This window comes from Pygocentrus nattereri, chromosome 22 (genome assembly GCF_015220715.1).
Source record: "Pygocentrus nattereri isolate fPygNat1 chromosome 22, fPygNat1.pri, whole genome shotgun sequence".
Classification (NCBI taxonomy): Eukaryota; Metazoa; Chordata; class Actinopteri; order Characiformes; family Serrasalmidae; genus Pygocentrus; species Pygocentrus nattereri.
In genome coordinates, this window is record NC_051232.1 from 28,712,602 (window position 1) to 28,727,037 (window position 14,436).

Sequence of the window (14,436 nt, forward strand, 5' to 3'; positions counted from 1 at the left end):
GCTCCGTCGACGCATTCTACAGACGGTTTAATAAAACAGTACACATTCATAGATTTAGCACCTGCGTGTATGTACAGGGGTGTGTCGATACTACTAATCAGGAGTTTTCTTTAAAAGTAGACGTCTAAAAATAAGACATTTCACTTTTACCAAAGCATCAAAGACCAAGGGAACCTAAATCTGTGTTTCTTTCTAATTAGGTTAATATTGGTCTTGCGGGCAAGCAGTAAACATGTACCATGTAAACCCACTGAATAATGTCACGATGACCAATAAATGATGAATATTTCACCATATTTCTCTCTTGTTGGGGTAAACTCGGCATAGATCCCTTAACCAGTCACTAAAACCAAGGCTAATTCAGAGTCAGAGAAACCGGGCGAGCTGGACTTTATGGCTGAAATATCCAGCTGGAGAACGAAGTGCTATTTGCTGTTATTTTTGGCAAAAATAAATAAAGTGTGCTTATTCTTTTATGTCTGGTTAAATGTCTGCGTCGTCCTGGGACAGTGTGCTGTTAGAGGCTGTCAGTACAGCTGAGTGAAGATGAAATTACAGCAATACTTCAAGCATAAACACCAGGACTTCGGCAGACATGTAGCATTGGCTAACTAACCTAACTAGCTTAAATGTGGCTTCAAAAAGCCCCGTTTAAAAAAAGCCCAGTTGTTAGTGTTAAAATGTGTGCAGCCAGATGGTAAACTGCCAGGTTAATAGCACTGTTCATACCTAACAGAGTCGCTTTAACTCTTTTATTTGTCATATTTTGTTTATAGATTCTGCCCTCACTAGTAGGCTGGACAGTTAGCAGGACGCTAGCCCGCTTGAACTTGAAGTCTTTTTTATTATAAGTTCAAGTCTTTAAATTAAGCAGTACTTTAAAACTGAGACATACAAAGTGAAGAATGTTGCTTAGATGCTTGTCACATGCTTAAAATGTCCGTTTTTAAACTGGAGCTGACGTTAAAATTCAAAATAGTGCCAAGTTAACCCCGCTAGCTTGATGCTAACATAGCTGTCTACCATGGTTTCCGCATTAGACACTGCTTAGAACCGCTTTACGGTTCTCTGTCTGTTCCTGATCCTCAGCGTAAACACATTTAAACATCTGTAATGAAATGGTTTTATTAGTCTGAGTAATTCGTATAATTGGGCTGTATATCGCTGCTGTCGCATCAAAATCTCGTATCTCCAAAATGGTAACTTTACAGGAGAAGGGAAAGACATACTTTACTTTCAGTGGAAGTCAATGGAACCAGAATTTTTTCCAAGTCATTTTGGGCCGTTTCTTTTGGTCCATTCATCATGAAATTTATATGCGATGTAAAGAACGACAGGGATTTTCAAATTATGTCAAAAACTGAAAAAAATGACAAAAATGCAGATATACGGTTTTATTCCTACAACGGCGATATGAGATTCTATGAAGTCTTTCTCTCCCACAGGTTCAGGTTTCTGTTCACAGATCCATTAAGCGAACTACAAACATCAGCACGCAAGCGTTCTAGCATCCCTGCAATAAAGATCAGCGATGTTTTTATTTATTCCCACATTTCTATCTTGTTAGGATGGCGGAAGCGTACAGCGCGTAGTCCGGTGAAGCTTCGCTGGAAGTTCTGTCCAGAAGTCACTCAAAGCATCGTGAAGATGGAACAAGGTAGGTGTTTTTATATTTTTTCATCCAAACTGTGCTGGATGTTTAATATAAACACTCAAGTTTAGTATCATACAGGTAATTTTATAGCGTTTTACTGGGTTCTCTGGGATGCTTTAAGATGAACAGTTTTAGCTCCGTCCACCTTAAAGGGGAATTCCAAATTTCTGAATGCACCCCTGCTGAGAAAACCCATTGTGTTTCTAATGGTTCTGTAATGTGTTTTGTCTTTTTAATAAGGTGATATCATATGTAAAGTCTTCTAATGGTTTAATAGGTGATGGCTGATTCTAGAAGTATTTGATGGTTTCCTAATGCTATCCAAACCATAAAGCCAATTTCCAGTATAAAACAAAACCATTAGGTTTTAATCCTATTGGTTTCTAAAGGTCTTTTTTCTGCAGGGTCAGTCCTTCAGACCACGGTGATTTGATGTGAAATGGTTTCTTGTAGAGAAACTTACTTCAGAAGTTTTCTTTGATGACTATTTTGCCCAGGAGGTACCCCTAGGCCATGACTTCATTAAAATAAATGATTTAAAATGCATTTTAAGCCAAAACTTTATCACAAAAATATCATAAGACAACGTGTTAGACACCAGGCAGCACGTATCTAAGTACCTCATCTAATAACTAGCTGTGAGGGAGCTCTCAGAGCTTTCAGATAAACCTTCATGAACTTAGTCAAATAAATGCTTCAACTCTCAATGGCAAACAGCGCCCCATAGAGTAGATACTCGCACTGAGATTAAAAGACGGAAAGGTAAATCGCTTAAAGCAGGTTTTCATGTTTGAAAGGGTTGAAATGGTCCAATAATGGTATTCATCATATTAGAAATTAAGAGCTGTGTATGTACTGATTTTGTCTTCTAACATTACAGATCTGCACTAGTGACATACAGTTTGTGGCTTTGCTCACGTGCACACTCGTAACGCATTTCCAAATTCAGTAAAAGTGGGCAACATCTTGCTAAAACTGTTCTTCAGTGCATTGGACCACAGGATGCATACTCAGACTAACATTTGTTCTGTTTCCAGTGAAAGGCTGGAAATTTGTGTCAGTTTATAATGACTTGTTTCCTTGCAATAAGTCGCAGTCCACGCAAGTGGATTGTACCGTCTGGTTGAAAATTCAAATGCACTTGAATTCCTAGCGGGTTAGTTGATCTCTGTTTGAGCTTTTATTTTTCTGTCAGATGTCGTTTTCAAACGGCACATTCAGATGTTACGTATGGGTTAAGTGTCAGTTTGGATGCACTTGATCTGATTTGGTTATCCTAACCATGAATGTGTTTAGCGCCTCTGCTTAGTGGGTTGAAGTTTTTCTCCAGGCCATTATGTAATTCTGAAAAACACTTGAAACTGATTTGAGTTTCTGGTCATTGCAGTTATGTTGATGTTAGAAATGAATTGTGCTTAACATGTCAGCACACCTTTCCCAAACAATTGTCCTTATCTAAACCCACCAAACCCATCGTTTCTCTACAAATAGTTTGACTGGCTTGTAAGATTAAAGAGCGATAAAAATTCTAAATATGAAAATCCTTAGAATTTTACTTTTAGAATTCTGATTGAAATGAAAACCCTGGACGTGTGGCAATTTGCCAGGTTTATGTAATAGTTTGGGTGCATTTAATGCATTTTTGCAGGCATTAAGTGTCAAGTTTCCATTGCATTCTTACAACAAACAGGCAGCATGCTGCAGAGACAGAGCTGGGCTGAGGAGGAGGTGGTAGAGCTTTAAAGAGGAATGCTGCCACTTCTCAGCCTTAGTTATATGCCCATTGACTTTCTGCATAAATTATAAGAGCGGCAAAATGAACCAAATTCAAAAAAATGTGAGAACCATATTCAGCACATTTGCATCAAGCTGAAGAACCCTTTCACAGTGTAAAGAGCTCAAAGGGTTCTTTGAGTGTTCATGGTTCTATCTATATCTATAACCACTTTCTTTTTTAAGTGCGTACACTCTTAGCAAAAATGGGGTGATATAGTACCAAAATCAGGTTCTTTGGCTTGTAACCTTTTTCAAAAAGTTTCTATATAGCACCACATACAGCAAATTCTCTGTCAGTCTGAAGAACCATTTCACCAGTCAAAGGGTTTTTTTAAGTGTTCATGGTTCTATATAGAACCATTTTCTTTACTAAAAAACAATTGAGGAATCATCCATTTTAAGAGTGTGCACACTTTAAAAGATGTCTTTAAGGGATCTTTAGTAAATGGAATGGTTCAATACAGGAGCATGGTTCTTTGCATGGTGAAATGGATTGGAATAGATTGACGGAGATTGTAAAAATAGCAGAACCCTTTTTGGGGCTATATAGAAACATTTAAACATGAAATGGTTCTTTATGTAACATTTCAGGGGTGAATAAAGAGTTTTTCTGCTGATGTAAGCTATTTAGAAGTTGAGACTCATCAAGCATTTTGCAAGCGAACACAAACATTATTTTATCTATTACACACATCATTAATCACTTGCGATTTGTGCAGAGCGTGAATGGAAAAGTAGCTTGTGAGTTAGTGGGGGAGGGTGCTTTTGGGGTGGTCTTGCTCGCTGCTTTTGTACGGCACGTGCTCGAGCGCTTTCTGCTTTTCTGTAGTTTTGGACGGCTTTACGCCAGCAACCTTGATTTCACAAGGTTACCAATGTAATTAAAGTGAAGAGTCCATTTAAAAATAATAACCTTTTTGAGAGAGTGCAGTAAATCCTCACGCCAACATTTGTTTACGTACAAGCAAGAAGTCACACTGATTGGATTAATGGGATTAAGCCGCTGCAATTATAGGGTTCAACAAAGCATAAAAATGTGAAGTCTTTTCTGATGAACAGGCATCGTCCCTGATCTCTGGGGGGAGGGATAAATTAATTGGAACAAAACAAAGGAGCAATGAGCATGGGCTGCGTTCCAGTGTGCTCACGTCGTTACATAAGCACAGGGAGGGAACCGCTACCTATTCAAAAAATATGAACAGACCCAATGAGATGACCGCTAAAGTGACTGCCAAAGACCTCAAACTCCACTCCTTGCAAACATCTCTGCTTTAATAGTACTTGAGTTGGATTACTTTGCGTTTTCCAGAATTACTGAATTCCAGAAAACTTCAGCGGATTTCGGATGATCAGAAGTACTGCTGAGAGACAGTAGATGGTGCTACAGCACAGACAATGTGAACTCATGCATACGTGATCATGAAACCAGAAGAGGTCTTAAATGCCATCTGTGGCATCGTCTTCTATCTTAAGGTGTTGTGCAGATTTACCGTCCTTTAAGACGTGTCTAGTGGATATAAACAGTGTATAAAAGTTTCATTTATAAAACTAGCATCAGCCTCTAGGGGAAAGTGCTTGGGTATCCTGAAGGCAGAAGATGTGTATGAGCATGCAATAATACAATACCAAGAAATAACCATACAATTACAAAGATTTACAGAAGAGTCATGACATTGCCGGTAGCCATTAAAGTGTTGAAGGGGAATTCCACTGATGGTTCAAAAATGTCTGCATAATTCAACCACTGAGAGAACAAAGTCACTCCACATGGTTTGATGTGAAGTTGTTCATTCCAGAGAAAATGACTATTTTATTTACAATGGTGGTGATAGAAACCAGCAATCACAATGTTTACAACACAAATATAGCCAATTTATGTACTATCCAGTATGACTTGTGAACACATCTTCTTGGTTTTTATATGCAATGATGATAATGATGATAAAATCGTGGTAAATCTGAAACTGTTCGGGTATAATTTTATTTGGATAGTCCACTTTAGTTGCTTTGTAGATTCTTAAATCAATTTCAAGGTACATTTTATTACATTTCTATTACATAATTGTCTTTAATTCTAGACCTGGCTCTAATCCTGACTTTAACCTCAACCCAAACCCAACACCTAAGCCCAAGCCCCCATCCTGGTCCTAGCCCTAACCTTCATCCAAATCCTGCCCCTAACCCCACCACTGTTTAGAATGAATCGATCATTTATAGGAGACAATAGAGGACTGTTCAAATAAAGTGATACCCAGTTTTAATGTATGAGGCAAATTGTTTGCCACCGTGAGCTTTTAGCTTTAAACGTTCCAAATGTTCTGGTCCCCATCACCACCACTGTGAACTATTCTAACTCGTTCCTCTAGAATGGTACATTTCACGTCAAACCACTCTGAATGACTTCACCTAATACCAAGTTATGGTTTCTCCTGGAACCGTGTATCCAAGCTGAGAACCTAAGGAATCTTTATAGTTAAGGCTGTATAGGCCTTGGTGTTATACAAAATGTAAGGACAAGGTTAATTTACAGTCGACTCACAATCTAAAGCAGGTGATGAATGCCTTTAGAGAAATGTCATATTCAATCAGTAGGTGGTTATAATGGAGCACCTGTAAAAACATGTCATCTGTGTGTAGCATCACATACTTTGGCCAGTACTGTGAGGAGAAAGGAGAAAGGGGCATCTAGAGTAAATACTGGTTGGTGTGAAAGTATTGGACTAGCTGTATTTCCATTCAAGCATCATCTACTGGGGAATGTAGAGTGCAGTGCAAAAGTCAGAGACCATGCATCCATTCAACCCTTATGTAAGTTATTTTTCAGCATAAGGAATAAAGCAGAAAACATGAAAATGAACATGTATTATATATAAGTAGTAAATAAAATGGCATTTAATGCCCTCTCTTTATCTATATTGCCTTGCTTTCAGTTTTTCAAATAAATCTGCAGGTAGTTTTCCACACCTCCAAAGTTCAGTCTTTGAAGTAGCTTTTTTTTTCAGATGTAAACCAAATATGGAGCTTTATTTCCCTCAAAGATGAACAGTTTTGGTGGTTCAGCAGCTTTTGCTGTTAAGAGTCATTTTCTCTGTATATTTTCACTAATTTTACGTGATTTTTCTGTACTTGGTAAGGGAACTTTTATATTGTAATTTTTATAACTCTATTATACGTGTGGTTTGAGTGAAGTGTTTGTTCTTTTTTTATTTTTAAATTTAAATGGTTAAATATCAGTTACGTCTCTTTGACTACGGCAAGAATGGTGCCGCTTCTGAAACCTGTATTAACCCTTCTCAAGAAGAAGGAGGAGCCATAGAACAAAAACCTCCAGCTATAATATAATATAACCAGTTGGGATGACTGACTGCTGCTGAAGCTGGATTACAGCTTTGTGGTTATGGTTATGATGATGCTTTATTGGTCCATAAAAAGGGGAATGACTAATAACCACAAAAACAACAAATAATTAGACAAAGAAAGGGAAGCATATGAAACGCAAATATAAGATTCACACACAGCAAATCATTTACAACCAATATGGTAATGAATACAGTGTAAATGCAGTGTAAACCTTCAAGAGTTTGAATTAATTCACACTTCCCTTCACGCTGGAAATTTAAATATCTTATAGAATCAGGTATGTCTACATCATGCATGACATTTAATGTTGTACTGGAGGTTTAATACTGCATAATAGTCCATTGTTCATTTTTAGAATTTATGTACCACAAATAACCATGATCAATTTTTTCCTGACCATTTTCCAACCTCTTTTTATCCTTACCGATTGAACAAGCTGTGTGGTAAATGTAAATGAGCTCTGTTTTTGTAATGTCTCATTCAAAAAAGCAGTTCAGGCTGAAACACTCCTTATAACTTCAGCTGGACTTGCCGAGGCTAGAGTGCTGTAAGCCGAATGGGCAGATATCACAAAAATAATGGGCCTAGCTGTTTTTGCTGCTGTACGTATGGACTGTAAAGACAGGAAAGCTGCGTTGTGAGACTTTCACGCTGTCATCTGTACTACATCAAACTCTATTTTAATGTTTAAAAAATCCATTATCTGGGTCCTTTAAGATCAATTACTGTCAAAATGAGCTTTTTTCCCTTGGTCGTCTGCAGTGGCCACCTGATAGCATAATCAGGTTACTCATATGGTGTAATTGCGTATTTACTTGTGCTTATATGAACACGTCAATTTGAGCTCATTGTCATAGGTTTCTTAACAGGACCGTTTCAAGCGTGGCCAGTTGTTAAGTGACCTTGTGAAAATCTTAACTGCGACTGAATACCTAATGAACACATTTTCAGGGGAATTTCTGCCGGTGTCCATTCAAAATCCTGGCCACATGGACATTTTGCATCTCATTTGCATGTGTTGTACAGTCTTCTGGGTTTTGGCATCAAATGCCCGTGTCCCACCTTCACCTTCGCCACTAGCCTGAATTTGGCCTGAGGCTGCCACAGGTGTCTTGCTGTTTTTCCACTCATAGATGTTCCTAATTCCCAACCACAACTCATGAAGGATTTAATTACTAGCCAGTGAGCTGAATCCAATGTACTGGAGCAGGAAATGCATTAAGCCTGCAGTGAAGGGCTCTGCGGATTGGGACCGAGTCTTCAATTATAGACTGTTTTGCTTTTTTTCTAAGATAAGGTGTACATACGTTGAGGAGAATATTTTGCACTTCAGGACCAGCATCACATACTACATAAAACACACATCAGGCAAAGAAATGAGCCAGATGGATTGTTCATTAAAGGACCCGTATCATGGAAAAAAAAATGCCCCACTGTTTTAACCTATTAGACTTTGATGTATAGAATGTCTTAAGTGCATAATATATCACTCCCCAGTCCATATATGGAAATTAAGCTGCAAGAAAGCCCACTTTTAATTCATCGTGTTTGTGATGTCACAAAAATCAATGCATTGACATACATCTGCCTGTTCAGCCTACAACAGTTTGGCTCCGCCTATTCACAGGGAACTTATAAGAAGTGTTTCAACTGGACTGTTCTTTGATTGAGCCACCATAGGGGACAGCCATTCAGAACAAAGCTCATTTGCATTTCATTTGCATCTTAAAGACACAGCAACAAAAAACAGCCTGTTTAATTCTAAGGGATAAGGCGTGTTTGGGAAATGGTCATGTCAAAAATGAATCGTAGCTTTTTTTAATGTAGAAATTCATTCAGGGGAAAATCGAATGCAGGACAAATTAAGCATGTGGGGCCTTTAAAATGTACTAGCATTGGCTTTATAACTGTGACTTTCAGTCCATTCCTAGCGGCCAGCCAAGCTTTCTGGTTGTCTTTAAAGGGGCTCTGCAGCCAGAACGGAAACTCGAACCATCGCTACATCTCTTGTAAATGTGCCTACCTACTTCCTACAGTGGTCTTAAAGAAAACCCCCTTCTGATGTGTCTTGAAGATGTTGTTTTTGTTTTTTTTTTGCTATCTGGCTAATGCAGAGGGAAGCCAGATTTCACAAGCCTCGGTTTCACAAACGCTAGGGGGCGCTCCCAAGCCAGGCCAATATGAACGGGTTAAGATGGAGCATTTGAGCAAAATCACGGTTTAAAAAGGCTTGAAAATTGTAATATAAAAGAACACAATCATTTCATGTCATGAGCACTGAGTAGCATCAACCATTTTAACAGTGCCGTTATGTTTTAACACATTTAATCTAGAGTTATAGGGTTTTGACGGCGCCTCGAGCGCCCAATGAGCTCGCCAACCAATCAGCACTCAGTAGCCGTAACCCTGGCGACCTGCTGGCCATAACCCGTTTGCTGTTTAAAGAGGGAAGCGCACAGGTAATTTTTCTTTGTTTTATAACGAAATACACAATTCTACTTTCTAAAATGAAAGGAAAGCTCTGGGCAAGTGATTAAAAACTATTTTAACTTTTCGCTTTAAGACGGCGTTCATTAAAGAGTCGCTCGCGGGCGCCCTCTGGTGTTTCGCAGTCCTGTGTTTGATATAACGGGGGGAATGGGAAAACGCCAGGGTCCCATTAACCGGCGCCTGCAGAGAGTTTTACCAAATTACAGACGAGTAGCATATTAAATGCTTGTTTCGGGCCAGAATACCCCTCTAAGTAGAAGTCATTAACAGTATTTATCGCTGCTCTCTGAACAAAAGCTCGTATCTCCAGAATGGTGACTTCACAGGAGCAGGAAAAACCCTGCTTTAATTTTAATGTAAGTCAATGGAACCAGACGTCTTTCCAAGTCATTTTGGGCCGTTTCTTTTAGTCCATTCATCATGAAATGTACATACAATGTAAAGGATAACAGGCATTTTCAAACGATGTCAAAAACTGAAAAACGGCAAAAAAAAAAAAATGGAGATATGAGGTTTTCCTCTGAGAGCAGCGTTGTCTGGTACCGTTAGACGGCCACCACCCACATATACAGTGTGTATTCTGTTAAACACGAACAGACAGGCTCTCTTTTCACTCTTTCCTCCTTACAGCTAACCCCAACGTCACATTTTAACATTTAAAATCAGTCTTTTATTCATCTGACACTCGAGTTTCAGCGCTCAGCCCCCTTTTTCCTCTTTGCTGTTCACCAGCCCCTTGTTAATTGAATTAGCTGCCCCCATGATTTCTGGCTTTCTGTTCCACACCTGTTTCTGATCAAGTTAAATGTGGTTTATACGTCAGTAGCTGGGCAGAGCATTAGGGCATCACATTAGGGCAGCGACCCTAAAACCAAAGTAAAACTGCTATTTTATATGCCGGGTTTATTTATTAATTATGATATGTCTGTTTAGTTGATGGCGCGCGCTACACGACGGACAAGTTTGTTTACATCACGTCAAAGGTAAATCCGAGTAAAAGTTCACTTTTCAGCTGTCCTGTCCTAGAGCTCTGCTGTCGTCCTTGCGCTTTTATGTGCCTTATTTCACACGCTAAATTCGTGAAAAATTGCCCAAACGTGATCCGCAGCGTCCTGCGCCTCCCATCAAAGGCGTATTTTATTAGAATTTCCACCCGTATTCCGACAAGCCGCGCCCTCCGGGGCCAGGATTGGCTGCTCGTTATCACTCACACGCGGTCCGCTCAATCGCACTGTGAGTGTAAACTATTAGCCAATCATAACCCAAATATACACCCATTACCGTCCAATCCGACCGCAGGAGGCGTGAGACGACAGCCAATCGTGGCGCTGCGTGGGCGGGGCCTCGCGTAATACGGGTAGGTTAAAAAGAACGCAGCTCTAGGTGGCGGAGCGAAGTCACGTGACTCCCAGTCTCTACCTTCTGCCAGTGGCTGGTGGAGCTCAGCAGGGAAGCTCACTGCATCTCCTCTCACAGAAAAAAGATTTCCCCGCTTTGTAACTCTCATATGGCCAGAAAGAAAGAGCATTTCAGGTAAATATATTTTCACCTCTTATTTGAAGTAGTTCTGAGTTTTTTTTTGGCATTTGGGCAGGATTTGTTTTTATTTATTTATTATTGATTGTTTTTTTTTTTTGGCTGGGTGAGAATTCAGCGATGCGATGTGAAACGGTGGTGTTAGAGAGATGAACACAGTGTGGGTATTCGGACGAAGGCGTTGTAACTTGGAGTTAGTGCCATGTTTCATGAGATCTGTTTTTAATCTTTGTGGGGGGGAGCAGGACAATGGATGTGTAACGGATAGTAGAGAGTGTAATAGACTTTGATTGATGCCCTTTCGTGCGTGCAGGTGAGAGAGGGAGAGAGAGAGAGAGAGAGAGAGAGAGAGAGAGTTGTACCAGCTGCTTTAAGTTGACCTGAAATCTTGCATAAAGAACAACAGCTGTGAAGGAAGAACGCGCTGGGTGAGTTTAAGGTGTGTTTAGGATTTAAGGTGTATTTTGAGATGCATTGTTGGCGGGTCGATCAAATCTGTGGGCGTCAGGCGTCAAAATATGCAGTTTGGTTTATTTGATTTAGAATTACCTGGTGAGGGGAAAACACAAATTGCACTGTCTCAGTCTTAGTCTGAATTGAACTGCGTGACTGAAACAGTGTGCTGACAACATGCTAGCAAGTATTGGGATGGATAACTAATAAGGCTGTGACAATATATTGGGCTGAAATGATATAAATAATAGGGCTGAATCAGTAGGTAGGGCTCTATTGATATAACTAATAAGGCTGTAACAATATATTGGGCTGTAGTGATATAAATAATAGGGCTGAAACAGTAGGTAGGGCTCTATCGATATACCTAATAAGGCTGTAACAATATATTGGGCTGAAATGATATAAATAATAGGGCTGAAACAGTAGGTAGGGCTCTATTGATATAACTAATAAGGCTGTAACAATATATTGGGCTGTGATATAAATAATAGGGCTGAAACAGTAGGTATGGCTCTATTGATATAACTAATAAGACTGTAACAATATATTGGGCTGTGATATAAATAATAGGGCTGAAACAGTAGGTAGGGCTCTATTGATATAACTAATAAGACTGTAACAATATATTGGGCTGAAATGATATAAATAATAGGGCTGAAACAGTAGGTAGGGCTCTATTGATATAACTAATAAGGCTGTAACAATATATTGGGCTGTAGTGATATAAATAATAGGGCTGAAACAGTAGGTAGGGCTCTATTGATATAACTAATAAGGCTGTAACAATATATTGGGCTGAAATGATATAAATAATAGGGCTGAAACAGTAGGTAGGGCTCTATTGATATAACTAATAAGGCTGTAACAATATATTGGGCTGTAGTGATATAAATAATAGGGCTGAAACAGTAGGTAGGGCTCTATTGATATAACTAATAAGGCTGTAACAATATATTGGGCTGTAGTGATATAAATAATAGGGCTTAAACAGTAGGTAGGGCTCTATTGATATAACTAATAAGGCTGTAACAATATATTGGGCTGTAGTGATATAAATAATAGGGCTGAAACAGTAGGTAGGGCTCTATTGATATAACTAATAAGGCTGTAACAATATATTGGGCTGAAATGATATAAATAATAGGGCTGAAACAGTAGGTAGGGCTCTATTGATATAACTAATAAGGCTGTAACAATATATTGGGCTGAAATGATATAAATAATAGGGCTTAAACAGTAGGTAGGGCTCTATTGATATAACTAATAAGGCTGTAACAATATATTGGGCTGAAATGATATAAATAATAGGGCTGAAACAGTAGGTAGGGCTCTATTGATATAACTAATAAGGCTGTAACAATATATTGGGCTGTAGTGATATAAATAATAGGGCTGAAACAGTAGGTAGGGCTCTATTGATATAACTAATAAGGCTGTAACAATATATTGGGCTGTAGTGATATAAATAATAGGGCTTAAACAGTAGGTAGGGCTCTATTGATATAACTAATAAGGCTGTAACAATATATTGGGCTGTAGTGATATAAATAATAGGGCTTAAACAGTAGGTAGGGCTCTATTGATATAACTAATAAGGCTGTAACAATATATTGGGCTGAAATGATATAAATAATAGGGCTTAAACAGTAGGTAGGGCTCTATCGATATACCTAATAAGGCTGTAACAATATATTGGGCTGTGATATAAATAATAGGGCTGAAACAGTAGGTAGGGCTCTATCGATATACCTAATAAGGCTGTAACAATATATTGGGCTGTGATATAAATAATAGGGCTGAAACAGTAGGTAGGGCTCTATTGATATAACTAATAAGGCTGTAACAATATATTGGGCTGTAGTGATATAAATAATAGGGCTGAAACAGTAGGTAGGGCTCTATTGATATAACTAATAAGACTGTAACAATATATTGGGCTGTAGTGATATAAATAATAGGGCTGAAACAGTAGGTAGGGCTCTATTGATATAACAAATAAGGCTGTAACAATATATTGGGCTGTAGTGATATAAATAATAGGTCTGAAACAGTAGGTAGGGCTCTATTGATATAACTAATAAGGCTGTAACAATATATTGGGCTGAAATGATATAAATAATAGGGCTGAAACAGTAGGTAGGGCTCTATTGATATAACTAATAAGACTGTAACAATATATTGGGCTGTAGTGATATAAATAATAGGGCTGAAACAGTAGGTAGGGCTCTATTGATATAACTAATAAGGCTGTAACAATATATTGGGCTGAAATGATATAAATAATAGGTCTGAAACAGTAGGTTTATATATGTGTATAAATATGTGTATATATAGAGATCATTGTCATAACACCTCTGCCTTCTACGCTGTAGACTGGGGTTCAATCCTCACCTGGGTAAACACCCTACACTATACCAATAAGAGTCCTTGGGCAAGACTCCTAACACTGCCTTCGCCTTCCTGTGTAAAAATGATCAAATTGTAAGTCGCTCTGGATAAGAGCGTCAGCCAAATGCTGTAAATATTGTGTGAAAATTTCGTGATGAATGGAAAACACAAAATTACTTGGAAAAATGTCTGGTTCCATTGACTTGCATTAAAAATAAAGTGTTTTTCACTTCTCTTGTAAAGTTATCGTTTTGGAGATAGAAGATTTTGGTCCAACAGCAGCGATATGACTATTTTAAATTTATTGCCTGCTGTCCATTACATTGTTTGTAAATTTCATGATGATTGAACTAAGAGAAACGGCCCAAAATGACTTGGAAAGACATCTGGTTCCATTGTCTTACATTAAAATGAAAGTAGGTTTTTTTCCTTCTCATGTAAAGTTACCATTTTGGAGATATGAGGTTTTCTTCGGACAACAGCGATATATAAAATAGGCTGTAATGATATAGCTCAATATATCATGCATGAATAGTTTTAACAACATAATAGGGCTATAATGATATTCATATGTTTAGTTTTATTATGGTTTTCAGCATGGAGGTCGAGATTCGGTCAGAAAAGTATTCATTTTGTTTCAAAACAAAAGACTGTACACATAAAAAGATGGTTTTTCAGGGATTCTTTGTGTTATGTCTATTTAGATGCCTAGTGATTTCATTTGCATGCTTAAGTGGTTCTTTGCATGGAGAAATTATTCTTCAGATTGATGGAGA

The 14,436-nt window shown here is 38.4% G+C and overlaps 1 protein-coding gene across 22 annotated transcripts in view; it reads left to right on the forward strand.

Annotated features, from left to right (window-relative positions):
• The first annotated feature begins 10,702 nt into the window (after positions 1-10,702).
• Positions 10,703-14,436, forward strand: part of LOC108443646 (neurexin-1a-like) — a 537,123-nt gene continuing 533,389 nt past the window's right edge. For 21 of the 22 annotated variants that reach the window (XM_037532641.1, XM_037532643.1, XM_037532657.1 and 18 more), the window contains exon 1: positions 10,703-10,813. The gene's annotated coding sequence lies outside the window, so the exon portion shown is untranslated. Of the gene's footprint in view, positions 10,814-11,233; positions 11,256-14,436 lie in introns of those variants that run through there. The other variant, XM_037532642.1, reaches the window with a different exon arrangement.